This window comes from Dipodomys merriami, unplaced genomic scaffold (genome assembly GCF_024711535.1).
Source record: "Dipodomys merriami isolate MVZ:Mamm:240054 unplaced genomic scaffold, mDipMer1.0.p SCAF_718, whole genome shotgun sequence".
NCBI lineage: Eukaryota > Metazoa > Chordata > Mammalia > Rodentia > Heteromyidae > Dipodomys > Dipodomys merriami.
In genome coordinates, this window is record NW_027206311.1 from 494,776 (window position 1) to 509,766 (window position 14,991).

At 45.6% G+C, this 14,991-nt stretch overlaps 1 long non-coding RNA gene across 2 annotated transcripts; it reads left to right on the forward strand.

Annotated features, from left to right (window-relative positions):
• Positions 1-8,407: 8,407 nt before the first annotated feature.
• Positions 8,408-13,612, forward strand: LOC138818139 (uncharacterized). 2 transcript variants are annotated; one of them, XR_011368987.1, is made up of 3 exons: positions 8,408-8,526; positions 12,974-13,072; positions 13,474-13,612. It is a non-coding gene; the product is annotated as an uncharacterized lncRNA (long non-coding RNA). The 2 variants fall into 2 exon arrangements; XR_011368988.1 differs by lacking the exon at positions 8,408-8,526 and adding an exon at positions 12,815-12,912 and having other exon boundaries at positions 12,991-13,072.
• The last annotated feature ends 1,379 nt before the right edge of the window (positions 13,613-14,991 follow it).

Sequence of the window (14,991 nt, forward strand, 5' to 3'; positions counted from 1 at the left end):
CGGATCTTGAGGTCACGTGCACCTGGGAACCTGGGCATGCCCAAATAAAACCCTCTTGCCTTTTGCATCTGGTGTCGTCTGACTGGTGCTTGGGGCAGGGAGGTCCTGATATGGGGGACACCCGAAGTCGGGGGTCTTTCATCTTGGGGGCTCGTCCGGGATCGCCCCCTGACCCACTCCAGCTCGGACCCACCAGGATGTAAGCCGGCCTTTGTCTTTGTCTCTGTCTGTCTGGTGTTTGTCTCCGCGCAGCGTCTGTACTATTACGCGTAATAGCTCTGTATCTGGGCGGCTTGAGAAGGAGCTGACGAGCTCGGACTTCTCCCCCGCCACCCTGGGGGACGCCTCAGGGATTAGAGGGGCTCGATATTTCGGAGCTCATGTCTGGAGGAAGGAGGGAACGTGGAATCTCTCTCCTTCCCGGGGAAAGGAGGGAACGTGGAATCTCTTTCCTTCCCGGGGATTTTGCTTCCCCGTCTGAAAATCTGCTTTCGGTTTGTGACCGGAGCCGCGCAGCGTTTGTCTTAACCTGTCCGTTTTTGGTTCTTTTTGTGTTCAGTGTTGGTTTAACTCTTGTTCTTTTTAACATGGGTCAGGCTGTTGTTACTCCTCTGTCTTTAACCCTAGACCACTGGAGAAGTAATCTCTCTCTTCCTGGCCACGCCCTGGAGTCCTACTCCAGGGTGACCTGGAGGAAGGAGGGAACGTGGAATCTCTCTCCTTCTCGGGGAAAGGAGGGAACGTGGAATCTCTCTCCTTCCCGGGGAGTTTAGCCGTGGTCGGCCACTCCCATCTGAAGTTGCTTTTTCTGTTTGGCGCCTGTCTGCTTTTGTCTGTTTCTGTTTAGTGTTAATTGTCTCTGTTGTCTGTTTTGTTGCCCTTAAAGGGATGGGGCAGCAACTAACAACCCCCCTTAAGTCTGACTATAGATCACTGGAAGTTACAGCCTAAGCCGAGATTGTCAGGTTTTGGGAACTTGCTTGTTTGTCAATTATGAAATTGCCACTGACCACCTGCGAGTGGCCCCAGTTAGATCTCAGCCTCAGGCCTTGGCTTAGGGGGTCTGAGCGTGGGGGAGAACCTGTCAGTCTGAGGGGATGGCCGCTAGGGACTTCTTTCCCTTGCCCCAAGATGACTGGGAATTCTCCTCTGCCTTGGAAGGCCCCTGGGTCAACGTCTGCAGGAATCTAAGAGAAAAATTTCTCTGGAATGAGTAGAGGGGGTGTTGAGTCCCCTGGTAAGTGGTGAGATGTCGCCCCATTCACTGAGACCTGATTTTGTCTTTGTGACCACTTGTTTGTCTTGTTAACTTTAGTGTGTTTGTTTTATGTTTTCTGGGGTAGGAAAGTTCTGGGTGAGTGTGGCAGGCTCACCCAGCAGACTCTGGATTCAGCTTGCTGAGTGAGAACAGCACAGAGTTCCGGTAGGGATAAACTGGGGCCCATTAGTCCCCAACTCAGCCTTTGGTTCTTGTCTAGTTCTGTTTTAAAATTGGTACCAGTTTTAAATGTGGATCCTTGGTTTTTGTGTGTATCTGTGTTTTTGTTATTTATTTATTTAAACATCTCTGAGGGAATAAAAGCTCCAACTGGGCTTGGTCACAGACCTGCTATGCCCACCCTCCCTGCGAGGCATGGAAGGTTACTGGGCTAGTTTGGTTCCCTTCAAGCCTCAGGCTGCACCTTCTCCCAGTGGAGGCTGCTGGAGGCCAGGCGAGGGCGTAGAAGGCTGTGTGCCTGGTTTGGACTTTTCAGCTAGTTTTGTCTAAAATTGGGTAAAATAAATAAATAAATAAATAAATAAATAAATAAATAAATCAGGCCAGTTTTGTTTTAGGTGACTCCCTCCCCCAGCCCTCCTCCAACTCAGAAGAGATTCAAAAGCCTTGCTAACAAGCAAGCTCTGTGAAAATGAAGCCCAACAAAGGTACCTAGTTCTAAAAGAAATACTGTCTTAAATTTTTGTTTAAAAACTTTAGAAGGCGTACATACAACTGATTTTGATTTTTGCGCACTTTAAGATCTGTGTGAGTGTTTTGTGTGTGTCTGTAAACGTGTTCAAAGATGAGAATTGTCAGCATGCTGTAACAATTGGGTGAGTTTAAATTTAAAATTCAAAAGATTATGAGGTTTGGACATTACCAAAAATTTTAAAGAATCTTCACATTGTTTTAAATGGCTTTTTAAAGATTCTTTAACTTGCAAATTAGAAAATCTGGTATTTTAAAATGCATAAGTCTGTTTATACTGTAATCAAGTTATCTGGCTTAACAAAATGCATTGGCAGTTTGGCATTTAATTCCCTTGGCTAAAATTTGGGGAAAAATAATAGAAATTTAAATGTAAAAGTTAGTTTAACACTGTCAAAGATGTTACCTGTTCTGTCTGTCTAAAACTGTGTATTTCATTCAAGAACCAAGAGAAGAGACAGGGGGAAAAACTTAGAAGCCAACAGAAGACCTATCTTTAGGGGTGAGGGGTGAACAAGCAGAAGTGCAGTTCAGCTGGTCATGCATGGTGGGACAGGCCCTGGGAGGAGTCCACCCATGGTGAGGCAAGCTGGCACAAACGCAGTTCATCTAACCCTAAAGAGTCGGATTGGGTGTGTGCCTGCCTATTCCATAGGAGGGGCCAAGTGGCCCATCGTTGTTCTGTCTCTTTTCCCTGTGGATAGCCACTGAAAACATGATTAAAATGAGTGATGTGATGATCTGATTAGTATTGCTAAAACTTCCCCTTGGATGTGTTAACATTAAAATTAGGAAGGCCTTAAAAAGAGGGTTAAAAAGTTATTTGTATAATGTGACTTGCTTTTAATGTTTACAATTAGGATGTTTTTAAAAGTCATAAAGACGCTAAGTCTAACTTTTTGGTTCAGTTATGATGATTGTTATTTTCTCATTAAGGAAAAATTGTCATCTGAGTTTAAAAATCTTAATGTATGTCTGTTTTAAAACAAGCCAAGAGCCAATGAGTGACACTTGGCCTCAAGATTTCAAGGGATCTTTTCAAAACGCAAATAATAACTAAAGTATAAAATATTAAAGGTGATTAATAAGAGGTTTAAAAAATAGGGAATGGATTTTTGGATATAAAGTTTAAATGTAAAATTGTTCTTGACATTGGCCTCAATGTGCACAAAGGAAAAATTAGGATTACCAAAATAATTGCTATTCTAGTTTGCTCTTATAGGTTTTTCGAGTTTCCAGCAAAGTCCAGAGCAAAGCACAGAGGATTCCTACAGTTTGTCAAATGTAACTTTGACTCTTAATAAGTTTCAGGTAAGAGCATGCTTAAAAGCTACTTCTATGTTGACCACCTTGTTGCTTTCAATTGGAGTAAAGTGGCCTTTTATAAGACTCATTGATCTGCAAACTGGTTCAAAGCCAGCCCGGGCAGAAAAAGGTCCCTGTGAGACTGTCACCTCTACTCAGCCAGCAGAGTGCTGAAAGAGCAAGCAGAGATGCTTTGGGACTCACAGTGGCAGAGTACTAGCCCTGGACTGAAGAGTTAAGGGACAGCATTCAAGCCCTGAGTCTGGGACTCAAAGTGGCAGAGTGCTAGCCTTGAGCTGTAGAGCTGAGGGACAGTGCTCAGGCCCCGAGTTCAAGTCCAGCAACCAGCTAAGGAAAATGCCAATGAGGCATTTATCCAGTGTAGAGAAGACACTCCTGGGACAAAAACAATGGAGGAACATCCAGAGGCAGTAAGCCACTGCTTGGATGGCAGAAATGTCAGATCCTAGAGTCATTTGTGCGTGGCCCTTCAAAACTGATCAGAGCCGGGAGGTCATAGGAAGATAGTTTGGAAGCATGCCTAATGTTCATGACTACCTTGTAAGGGACAGGAACTTGCCAGTCCTCTGTGATAGTAAAAAAGCTAATGTTATAAAATATGGGGGGGTAGTTTAAATCTTAACCCCTTTATGTGCCAAAAGCTCTAATTGGCAGTAATATTGAGCTGACACCAGTTACATGAAATTCATCTTCTCAGGAAAAAGTTTGTAAACCTGAGAGTGTGTTTCTATTGATATCAGTCTAAAGGCCTGCAAAGGTAACTCAGGCATTGTGTTAGGGTCACTAGAGATCACATTCCTAAGTCATCCAGAAAGATGCTTTTACAAACCAGAGTGCTAAACAAGCTACACTGCTATAGCTGGAGAAAAGGTCTGTGCAGTTGTCAAAAGTTAAATATTGTTCTTAATGACATCTAACCCTGATGGCCTCTTTGTAAAATAGGCTAAGGTTATAGGCTCCTGGCTAGGTAAGATCAACGCCCCTAAAGTCAGCTTGAAGAAGTTACAGAAGATGGACCTTCGCCCTTCTACCCCCATTTTAAGATCAAGGGTCCAGAGTCAGTTTTGGAAAAATGAGGCAAAATAGATAAAATAATTTTAAAAAAGGGCATAAAAAATAGTGTTAACTCTTGTAGGTGTGCAAGGTGTGGAGACTGCATTTGTCAGAGATGGTTACAAGACTAAGCCTTCTGTGTCTATTTACTAAAATATCTGGTTAGTAAAAAGTTGTGATTTTGGTAAATTGTCCTCAACTATTGTTTAAAAGATCTTAAAAACCAACAGGATCAAAGCCTGCCAAGCCTATGCAATGTATCCTTAACCAGTCTGTGTAGGAATTTACAGCCGAGCATGAGGTGTGACAGTCCCTTGGAGCCACTGAGAGATCCTGCTGTTGCTGCTGCTGCTGCTGCTGTTACGGTTGCTGCTGCTGCTGCATACCTTAATGGGTAAAGTTCAACGACGGCCTGACAGTCACTTGGAGGAACTCCTGCTTGATTCCATCACCTGAGTCTGCTTCCTGGTTGACTGCTGCTAAATCTAAGATCTTGTGGGACATTCTTTTGGGTGATATCCAGAAACCCTCTCTTCCCACAGTGGATATTGGGGACAAGGATATCACTGGCTTGCTTGTCTTAGGCACTTCAGTGCATAATGACTGGAAATCCACTCTATGGTCACAGCCTAGTTTGGCTCTGGTATGGTAATAACCTGAGTGTGTTATCAATGGAGGTAATACTCTTAGCCTTAAAATCTAGCAAGCTTCTGCATCACAGTGGTGCCTTAAGGCTGTTCTAAGATAAAGGTTCTGCAAGCCAAAGGAAAATTGGGCTTGTAACACTGGAATTACCCCGTGTGTGTCAACAGCCGTTTTTAACCCAACTAGGGATTATTGTGTACTAGTGCAAATTTGGCTCCCCATCACCTACCATCCCGATGAATTTGTCCTCCAGTATTTCGAGAACCCTGTATACAGGGACAACAGAGAACCTGTAACTCTCTCCCTAGCTGTTCTTTTGGGCCTTGGAGGAATAATGGCCGGAATCGCCACAGGAACCACAGCCCTGATGAAGGCAGATCAATACATGCTCCTACATCAGGCTGTAAATAAAGACTTAAAGACCCTAAAAAAGTCTGTCCGGGCGTTGACAGACTCCGTAAGCCCCTTAGCTGAGGTAGTCCTCCAAAATCGAAGGGGGTTAGACTTGCTTTTTCTAAAGGAAGGGGGCCTATGTGCAGCCTTAAAAGAAGAGTGTTGTTTTTACGCTAACAAAACAGGAGTAATAATCGAGAGAGACCCTAGACAAACTCGAGGCTAGATAAAAGAAAGCGGGAATTTGAGTCCCAACAGAGCTGGTATGAAGGATTATGGAACAAGTCTCGGTGGTTCACTACCCTATTATCCTCCTTGATGGGACCACTTATACTACTAATGCTAATCCTTACTTTAGGCCCTTACATTGTGAACCGCTTGATACAACTTGTAAAAGACCGCCTATCGGTAGTACAGGCCCTAGTTTTGACCCAACAATATCAAGCCCTCAGGCAACAGGAAACTGGTAGTTAATATGAAAAAGGACAACACCAGCCTCTAAGGTTAGAGGCACTAACAAAAGAAATGGGGGAATGAAAGACCCCCTCCCCAACCAACCAGGCCCTGAGCCTCTTTGTAGGGGAACAGAGTTTTGTATCTAACCAAGCTATTTCTGGCTTCTGTAACATGCTTTGCTTTTCTATTACCCCACACTCCCCCTTTGATAACTAACCTCACCAGTTAATCAACAAGCCCACACCCTACTAACTAATCCCACCCCGCAGTCAGCCCCCTGGTGTGAGCGAAGGACAGGCGCTGACAAAGGTCACTTCCTCATACCAAGGGCGGGAGACTCACAACTCGGGGCATGTACACCAAGGGACCCCCTCGAACAGTGATTGGCCAAAACACATGATTTGTTTTAAAAGGATTGGCTGCCTGCGTGCAGACCAGGTTGTAATACTTTAAATTTACTGGCTGAAAAAGCGCGGGCACTCCTGTAACGGACAGAGGGGTCCCATAAAAGGACCATCCCCGGGACTGCTCGGGGTTCCCAGCCACTGACCCGAACCTTGCGGATCTCGAGGTCACGTGCACCTGGGAACCTGGGCATGCCCAAATAAAACCCTCTTGCCTTTTGCATCTGGTGTCGTCTGACTGGTGCTTGGGGCAGGGAGGTCCTGATATGGGGGACACCCGAAGTCGGGGGTCTTTCACTTTCAGCCTGAAATTTCCTTCTCGCGGGCTGCCGGCTTCCATCCACAATGCTCGAGTCTCAGCCTCCTGAGCAGCTAGGGTGACCGGTGGAGCGATGCCAGCACCTCGGTGAAGTGTTACCGCCATAGGGACACCAAACCTCCCCTTGGCTCTTCAGGCCTCTTCTCCCATGAGGTAGCTCCACCAGGCTGTAGAGGTAGTCTGCTGACCTGAAACTCACTCGACCGTCCACACAGCCCCGACCTACACAACACCCAGCCACGCTGACCTGAGCGTATTCATTTCCTACCTAGAGAGCATGATGCCCCCCCAAGCGCAGAGCAAACTCTACCACCCAGAAGGAAAGAACTATGAGGGGGAAGTGGGTCCATTTGGGGTGGACATGGGCCAGGAACGATACTGCGGTGTTACAGCAGGTGGGCAAATATCTCTGTCCCACACCCTCTGCACTCGAGTGTGGTGCTTTTCTGTGTTTGTTAGTTGTGGTGCTTTGCACGGGAGCTGCTTGATGTGTTTCTTGTCTCGCTATTGGCCGCTGGCCCAACACAGCCAGGGGACCAGCCTCCACTGAAGGGCACTTCCTCTCGGCTCCTGATTCCTTCTCCTCTGGGGAATGGGCTGAAAATGATGGGCAGGACAAGTTTCCTTGCTTGCCCACTAGATGGGCCCGTGTAATGCCCAGAGACTTGAAGCACCTAAAAAGACCACCAGAAACTAAAGATCAATGCAAGGGGCAATGAGTCGTTTATTCACGAGCTTGAGCACGGACCCCTCTGTGCACTGATGTCCAAGTGCAGAGAGTGGCCCCCAGCACAGGGTTACAGCTCTTTTTATATGTACTTTGGTAGGGGTAAGGCCTCAATATGTATTGGCAACACCACGCGGGAAATCTAATTCATAATTCTAGCTGATGATTGGCACAGTATACAGTGGGAAAAGTTCTGGGGCAAATAATTGGTCAGCTTAGCGACCTATTGTACTCTTAACTAATTAGACAGTACTTCTAGGGTAATTTAGGAGAAGTGGTTGCCAGATGGCCACTATCTCTGACCCTGACCCGGGGGTGAAGTCGTTGTCAAGCAGCCACTATCTCAGATCCTAGGCCCGGAGAAAGTGGTCTGGTATGTGTCAGGTACTTTGTCAGGTACTCCCTGCCAGAGGGTCGTTAATTTCAGCTCCAGATCCAGGAGTGTCAGGGGCTCAAGGGCGGGTAGAATTGCAGCTGTACTCTTCAAGGTTTAGCAAGCATGTGTACAGAAGCAGAAAGGCAAGTTTAAGAAAGTACAAAATGGTAAATACTGGTCTAATACAAAATGGCAAATACAGGTCTATCTGGTTATATATATCTCACGTTTCTCAAAGTCATAAGTAAATATAAAAGTATTGGGAGTTTCACGACGTCACTTCAGCAGAAGGACTTGTTTGTAAGAGATTTACAAGAAGCTGTAGGTGCGGCTAGAACAGAAAGAATGTATGGCAATTGCTGAGATAACTACTTAGGAGAAAGAACTTCCTGTTACTGTCTTTCAATTACTAAGAGACTTGTTAGATCTAGCCTCCTTGGTGCTTACTCTTAAAGAAGGAACAGGAAAGATCTTATGGGACAGTTAAGGCCTCTATAAAAAAGTAATGGTTAGTTGGAGACAAACATCGAAACCCATTGTATTTCTTAGAGATAAGCCGGAAACAAGTGCCTATCAGGCGACCATCTGGTGACCACCCAAGAATGAAGCCCTGCAGCAAGGTTGTGTAACCTTTTGCCCTTTCTTATGGAGACTTTTGCTATAAAAGTTTGTTATCCTCTGCATTAAATCGTACTCAGCATCCACTCCTCTTGTGTGTGAGTTGTCTGTTTGCCATCTCCCCACCTATTCCAGGTTCCTCCCCTAGGTGTCCTCCATCATCTGGATAGAGCCGGTCCTCAGCAGGTGGAGCCCAACGGGGGGCACGAAGGAGTCTCTTCAGTCAAGGAACCTTGGGAGGTAAGTATCTTTCTCTTTTCTTTTCACCTGGAATAGTTAGTCTGAGACTCATTGGGGTGCTGCAGGCCCCTCAGCTGCGGCTGGGAAAGATAACGAGTAAATCATGGGGAGTTCATCTTCTAAGAATAAGGATAGGTTTGTCTCTATTTTAAAACATATGCTAAAAGTACGAGGCATTCAAGCCTCCACAGCAACAGTGAGAGAATTTTATGATTTTGTGTTACAAACTAATACTTGGTTCCTGGAGGAAGGAAGCCTTTCTCTACAAGACTGGAAAAAGGTAGGACAAGGGATAAAAGAGTTCTACCAAGCTCATGGCTACGCAGCAGTCCCTATGACAGCCTATTCACTATGGACTCAGATAAGAGATCTTATGGAGGAGAAGACTGAGTAAAATGCTTAGCCGAGGAAGCAGGTTCCGCAGTCGAAGAAACCTCTGAGTTAAAGAGTTCCAATCAGTGCCCAAACTATGGCACAACGATGGAAGCTACAAACTTAGATAATAAGGAAAAACCATGTATAGATTTGGATGGAGACGGGGACAATAATACTGAAAAAGTGAAAACGCCTGCACTTCCATCCACAGGCTTTCGAGCAGCCATGTTAGAGCCAAAAAAGCTCGGCGATACTACGTTCACTTTCCTTGATACTGACCTAGACCATGGCACACCACAGTGGGAGCCATTATCCTTAAAAGTGCTAAAAGAATTACAAACAGCTGTAAAAACTATGGGTCCTTCTGCCCCTTTTACTTTAACAATCCTTGACTCCATAGCAACTGATTGGCTAACTCCTTATGATTGGTATCAAACTGCAAAATCGGTGCTAACCCCGGGGCAATACGTATTATGGAGAAAAGAATATGAGGACCTTGTTAAAGGAGAGGTGCCACGGCGATTATTCACTGCTTCAGGCCCTAAGCCTACAGTCTCCATGTTAACTGGTCAAGAGGATTATGCAGACATTAGAAAACAACTTAAATTCTCAAAGGAGATTTTAGAAACCATCACTAAGCTTGCTGTTATGGCCTGGAAAAAGTTACCATCAGGGGAAGGAAAGACCACTGTTCTATCAGGAATTAAGCAACGGCCTGAGGAACCATATGAGGAATTCATAGCTAGGTTGGAGGAAGCTATTACAAGAATGTTCCCTCCTTCTGAGGGATCTCAAATCATTCTCAAACAATTGGCATGGGAGAATGCTAATACTGTGTGTCAGGAGTTAATCAGACCAGTAAGAAAAACAGGAAGCCTACAAGACTATGTTAAGGCTTGCATAGATGCTTCTCCTGCTATGATTCAGGGACTTGCGTATGCTGCTGCCATGAAAGAAACGCCTTTTCAAACATATGTGAAAAAGGTAACCAGAGGCTCAGGATTTAATCCTGGACAAAGAGTATGTCATAATTGTGGCAAACCAGGCCACATTCAAAAGGAGTGTAAAGCTCAAAAGCAGCAGAAGGGATCAGGAAAAACACCAGGCTTATGTCCTCCGTGTCAAAAAGGGAACCTTCGAAAACGTGAATGTAAATCTAAGTTCCATAAAGACGGAACTCCTCTTCAAGAGGAAACAAAAAACGTACAGAGGGGCAACCTCTCAGCCCCTCCCCAAGAGAATAAGAAACAATTAGATCATTTGATACAATTTGATGATGATTGGAAAATTGCTGTATTAACTTATACAGGTAAAATAAGCTTTCATATGCCCCAACATCCTTTGTTACATTTTTATACTGAAACCTCTGTGATATTTCCAAAGGTTGTGGTTACAGAGCCTTTGGGCGGGGCATTAACTATTTTTACAAATGGATGTTCTAGCGGAAAGTCTGTGGTTTATTGCAGTACAAGACCACCATTAATATCTTATGACCCAACTGTATCTGCACAACAGGCAGAACTTTTGCAGTTCTGCTAGCCTTTCAAAATTATTCAGAGGAGTTTAACCTTTACACAGATTCCCGCTATGTGGTTTGCTTGTTTGCTGCCATTGAAACAGCCCTAGTTACTGGTCAATCTAAAGTAAAAGAATACTTAGTAAAATTACAACAGCTATTACAACAAAGAACAACAAAGGTGTTTGTGGGACACATCAGGGGGCATAGTAATCTCCCTGGACCTTTGTCTCAAGGGAACAAGTTTGCAGACTTATTAACTAAGGAAAGTCATGTAATGTCAGCTTTAGAAGAAGCTCAGGAAAGTCATAGACTACATCATCAAAATGCCAATGCCTTAAGAAAGATGTTTCAAGTGTCCGAAGAACAGGCAAGACAAATTATCAGGGAATGTGAGGCATGCCCAGAAGTTTTTCATCCACAAAAAATGGGAGTTAATCCTAGAGGCTTAAAGCCTAGAGTGTTGTGGCAAATGGATGTTACCCATGTAACAGAATTTGGGAAACTCTCCTTTGTCCATGTCACTATAGATACTTATTCTCATGCCATGGTTGCTACAGCCCATTCTGGAGAGGCTGTGAAAGATGTTATTCAACATTTGGTTAAAGCCTTTGTGGACCTAGGAATTCCTAAGGAAATAAAAACAGACAATGGACCAGCATACACCTCCAAAGCTTTTGCTGAATTTTGTGCACAATGGAAAACCGTGCACAAAACAGGGATTCCATATAATCCACAAGGCCAAGCAATCATAGAACGGGCTCATCAGACCTTAAAAAATCAATTGACAAGAATTAGACAGGGAGGAGGGAAGCAATACTCCCCCCATTACACTCTTAACCATGCTTTACTGGTCCTCAATTATTTCAATGCTGATGAGCAAGGAATGACCCCGATGATGAGACATTGGGGCATGGAGAAAACTACAACTTTTCCTTTAGTAAAATGGAAGGATCTACTCACTGGAACCTGGCGTGGGCCAGACATCCTGTTAACATCCGGGAGAGGCTATGCTTGTGTTTTCCCACAGGATGCGGAATCCCCCATTTGGGTCCCAGACAGACTCATCAGGCCTTTCTCGGGCCCAAAAAAGAGCCAGGAAGAAAATGAAAATATATCAGGAGAGAAAACTGGTGCAGAAGATGAAGATTCTCTCTCTACTTGCTGTATTCACCACTGTGTTAGTACAACAAGTGCACTTGGCACATTTTGTTAATGAGTTAAATAAGAATGTTTCTCTGGCATTAACAGAGCAGCAAATCATTGATCAAAAATTAGAAAGCAAACTAGAGGCTTTGGAGGAAGTAGTCTTAACGTTAGGGACTGAAGTCAATAATCTTAAAACCCAGATGACAACTAGATGTCATCAGTCATATAAATATATTTGTGTTACCCCATTGACTTATAATGAGAGCTTAGATTGGGAAGCTACCAAAGTGCATTTATAAGGAATCTGGAAGGACAATAGCTTAACTCATGATATAGGACAGCTACAGGAAGACATCTCAGCCCTTAGTCAAGCTCATTTAGAAACCACAGGGATAAAATCTTTGGCAGAAGACTTACTGAGAGGATTAAAAAGTCTTAATCCTTTAGATTGGTGGCACTATTTGGTTACATTTGGAGTCATAACACTAATTGTTGTCTTTCCAGTCCTCTTCAAACTAGTCTTCCGCTCCATCTCCTCTATACGAGAAGAAATTTCTCTGGCACATCTAAAAAATAAAAATGGGGCAAATGCCACGCCTACTCCGGTGGAGTCTGCTTAGCATGGGAAACCAGCTTTAAGACCTGAGAATGGGGCTTCAGAGACCTATCTCTGAGAATGGGACTTCACCAAAGTCTACCTCAGAGAATGGGGCTCACAGAGACCTATCTCTGAGATTGGGACTTCACCGAAGTCTACCTCAGAGAATGGGGCTTCAAAGAGGCCTACCTCCTGGAAAGGCTGGCAAACCCCTGGGAAAGATGTGTTTCTGTTCTTGCTTTTCTTTTCCTCACTGTATAAGAGTGCCTATTACTCTTTTACAGTTTCTGCTGCTCATTGTGCTTACTCATGCTCAACGTTCCCTTATTCAAAGCTCTTTCTTAACAGTGTTGACGACTCCAAAATCTGATGAGTGTCTTAAAAATATGAATAACTCACCAGAGTTAAGTGCTACCTTGTGTAAGGTCCGCTCCTGGATGGCCAACAGACTCCACCCTCCTCGCAGCAAAGTCTCCACCCAGTACCTGCGTTACCTAGGCAACTGGGACACCTGGAAGAGGTCACATCTGCATCCGCTGAGGTCACATCTGAATTTGATGTGGCCACACCTTTCCCCACCCATACCCTACATAAGGGCTAGCCCAGGCCCAGGCTCTCCCTTTTTTCTCTCTGTTCATTTCTAGCTCTTGCAGCTCTTTTCTTGCTCTCTTGCTCTCTCACTTTCCCAGCCATGTGGAGTGCCAACCTTGCCTGGTCCCAGCAGGTCTACCCCTTAGCTGAATACCACGTGAGTGCTACTGTTCTTACCCCTCTCTCTGCTCTTTTCTCTCTCTTTCCTCTCTTCCCAGCTCTCTCTCATTCCCAGGCCTTTCCCAGCCACGTGGAGTGCCACCCTTGCCTGGTCCAAGCAGGTCTACTGAATAACCTACCCCTTATCTGAATACCACGTGAGTGCTGCTGCTGTTCTTACTCGGCTACCTCCCTTTTAAAAACCTAACACCCTGAAAGCCACTCTTATGGAGGCTAATAGACAAGTCATAAGTAAATATGAAAGTATTGGGAGTTTCACGATGTCACTTCAGCAGAAGGACTTGTTTGTAAGAGATTTACAAGAAGCTGTAGGCGCGGCTAGAACAGAAAGAATGTATGGCAATTGCTGAGATAACTACTTAGGAGAAAGAACTTCCTGGTACTCTCTTTCATTTACTAAGAGACTTGTTAGATCTAGGCCTCCTTGGTGCTTACTCTTAAAGAAGGAACAGGAAAGATCTTATGGGACAGTTAAGGCCTCTATAAAAAAGTAATGGTTAGTCCGTGACAAACATGGAAACCCATTCTATTTCTTAAGAGATAAGCCGGAAACAAGTGCCTATCAGGCGACCATCTGGTGACCACCCAAGAAACAAGCCCTGCAGCAAGATTGTGTAACCTTTTGCCCTTTCTTATGGAGACTTTTGCTTTAAAAGTTTGTTATCCTCTGCATTAAATCGCACTCAGCATCCACTCCTCTTGTGGGTGAGTTGTCTTTTGCCATCTCCCCACCTATTGCAGTTCCTCCACTAGGTGTCTTCCGTCATCCGGACAGAGCCAGTCCGCGGCACGCACATATATACACACACACACACACATATGCACACCCCAGCCATGTCCATGAGGTCGCTACTAGAAATTGACCAGGCTGTAACTGTGAGGTTCTTAGGGGTGTGGCACATCTTGCTCTGTGTGGCTCCTTCTCTGAAGTCCCATGCACATCTACCACCCGAGAATCCTCCACGTCACCCTTGTGACCCAGTGCAGACTGGTACTGACTTCATGCTCCTGGAAGATGGTAGCATCAAGCTCCATAGGGAACTTCACTCATTAGCTCAGCAGATTTTGCTGAGCCTCTTGCATGGGCCAGGTGTGGGTAGGTAAGTGCTGAGGACACATCCACATCGGTGAACCCAAATAGACCCTGCGATCGCTTCTAGGGAGCATGCTCTCTCCTGAGAGGCACACACAAGACAGACAGAGACGGATGGACAGACAGACTGAAAGAAAGACGAAGGGATGGATGGACAGAAGGACAGATGGTCAGACAGACAGATGCTAGCACCTAGAAACCACATAGCCTTGGGTTCAGTGAGGGTTTGCGCTGAGTGCCTCCTGTCTCCTTCCCCGGGAGGCATGGTGCACCCCAGCTGAATGCAAGCAGCCAGGTCCTGGGCGGTACCCTGGAGCACCAGCCAGTCACCAACAGCCAGAAAGCTGCTTCAGATGAGGCAAAACAAGCAGTTGTAAGCAATGTACCTCACTTCCATCTCTTGCCTGGGATCTGGGCACCTGGGCACATGGGTGTCCCAGAGGTCTTGGCACCTGCAGAGCTTCTGGGGGCCGCCTGATCCTAGGAGCCAAGGTAGCTAAGCCAGATATTTAGAGCAAATGGAGCATGATGTTGCCCTCAATGACAAGACGGTAAGTGAAATGGTCACCGGCCATGGGGACCGAGGGGGGTGGGAGGAGAGTTGGGGAGATCAGGAAAGGAGGCCGGGAATTTGGAGGGGACTCAGGGTCAGGTGTCAGTGGTAAGGCAAGGTGTCAGGTTTTGCAGCGTGCCAAGGCCAACAAGGCATAAAGCAGTGTCACCTGTGGGATGAGCCCTCGGGATGCCTGCTGGGGACACAGCAGCCAAGGCCAAGTGCCGGCCAGAACAACAGGGAAACTTAGGCGTGTGGCATGAGCCTAGGGTTGCACCAGACGGCCGTACAGGCCTTCAGAAGGTTTCAGAAGGAGACACCGGGACATTCGGAACCGAACACAGCAGTGCTGCGATCTACAGTGGGCAAGGAAGTACCTCAAGTACTTCTTGAGGACACCGGGGAGACTC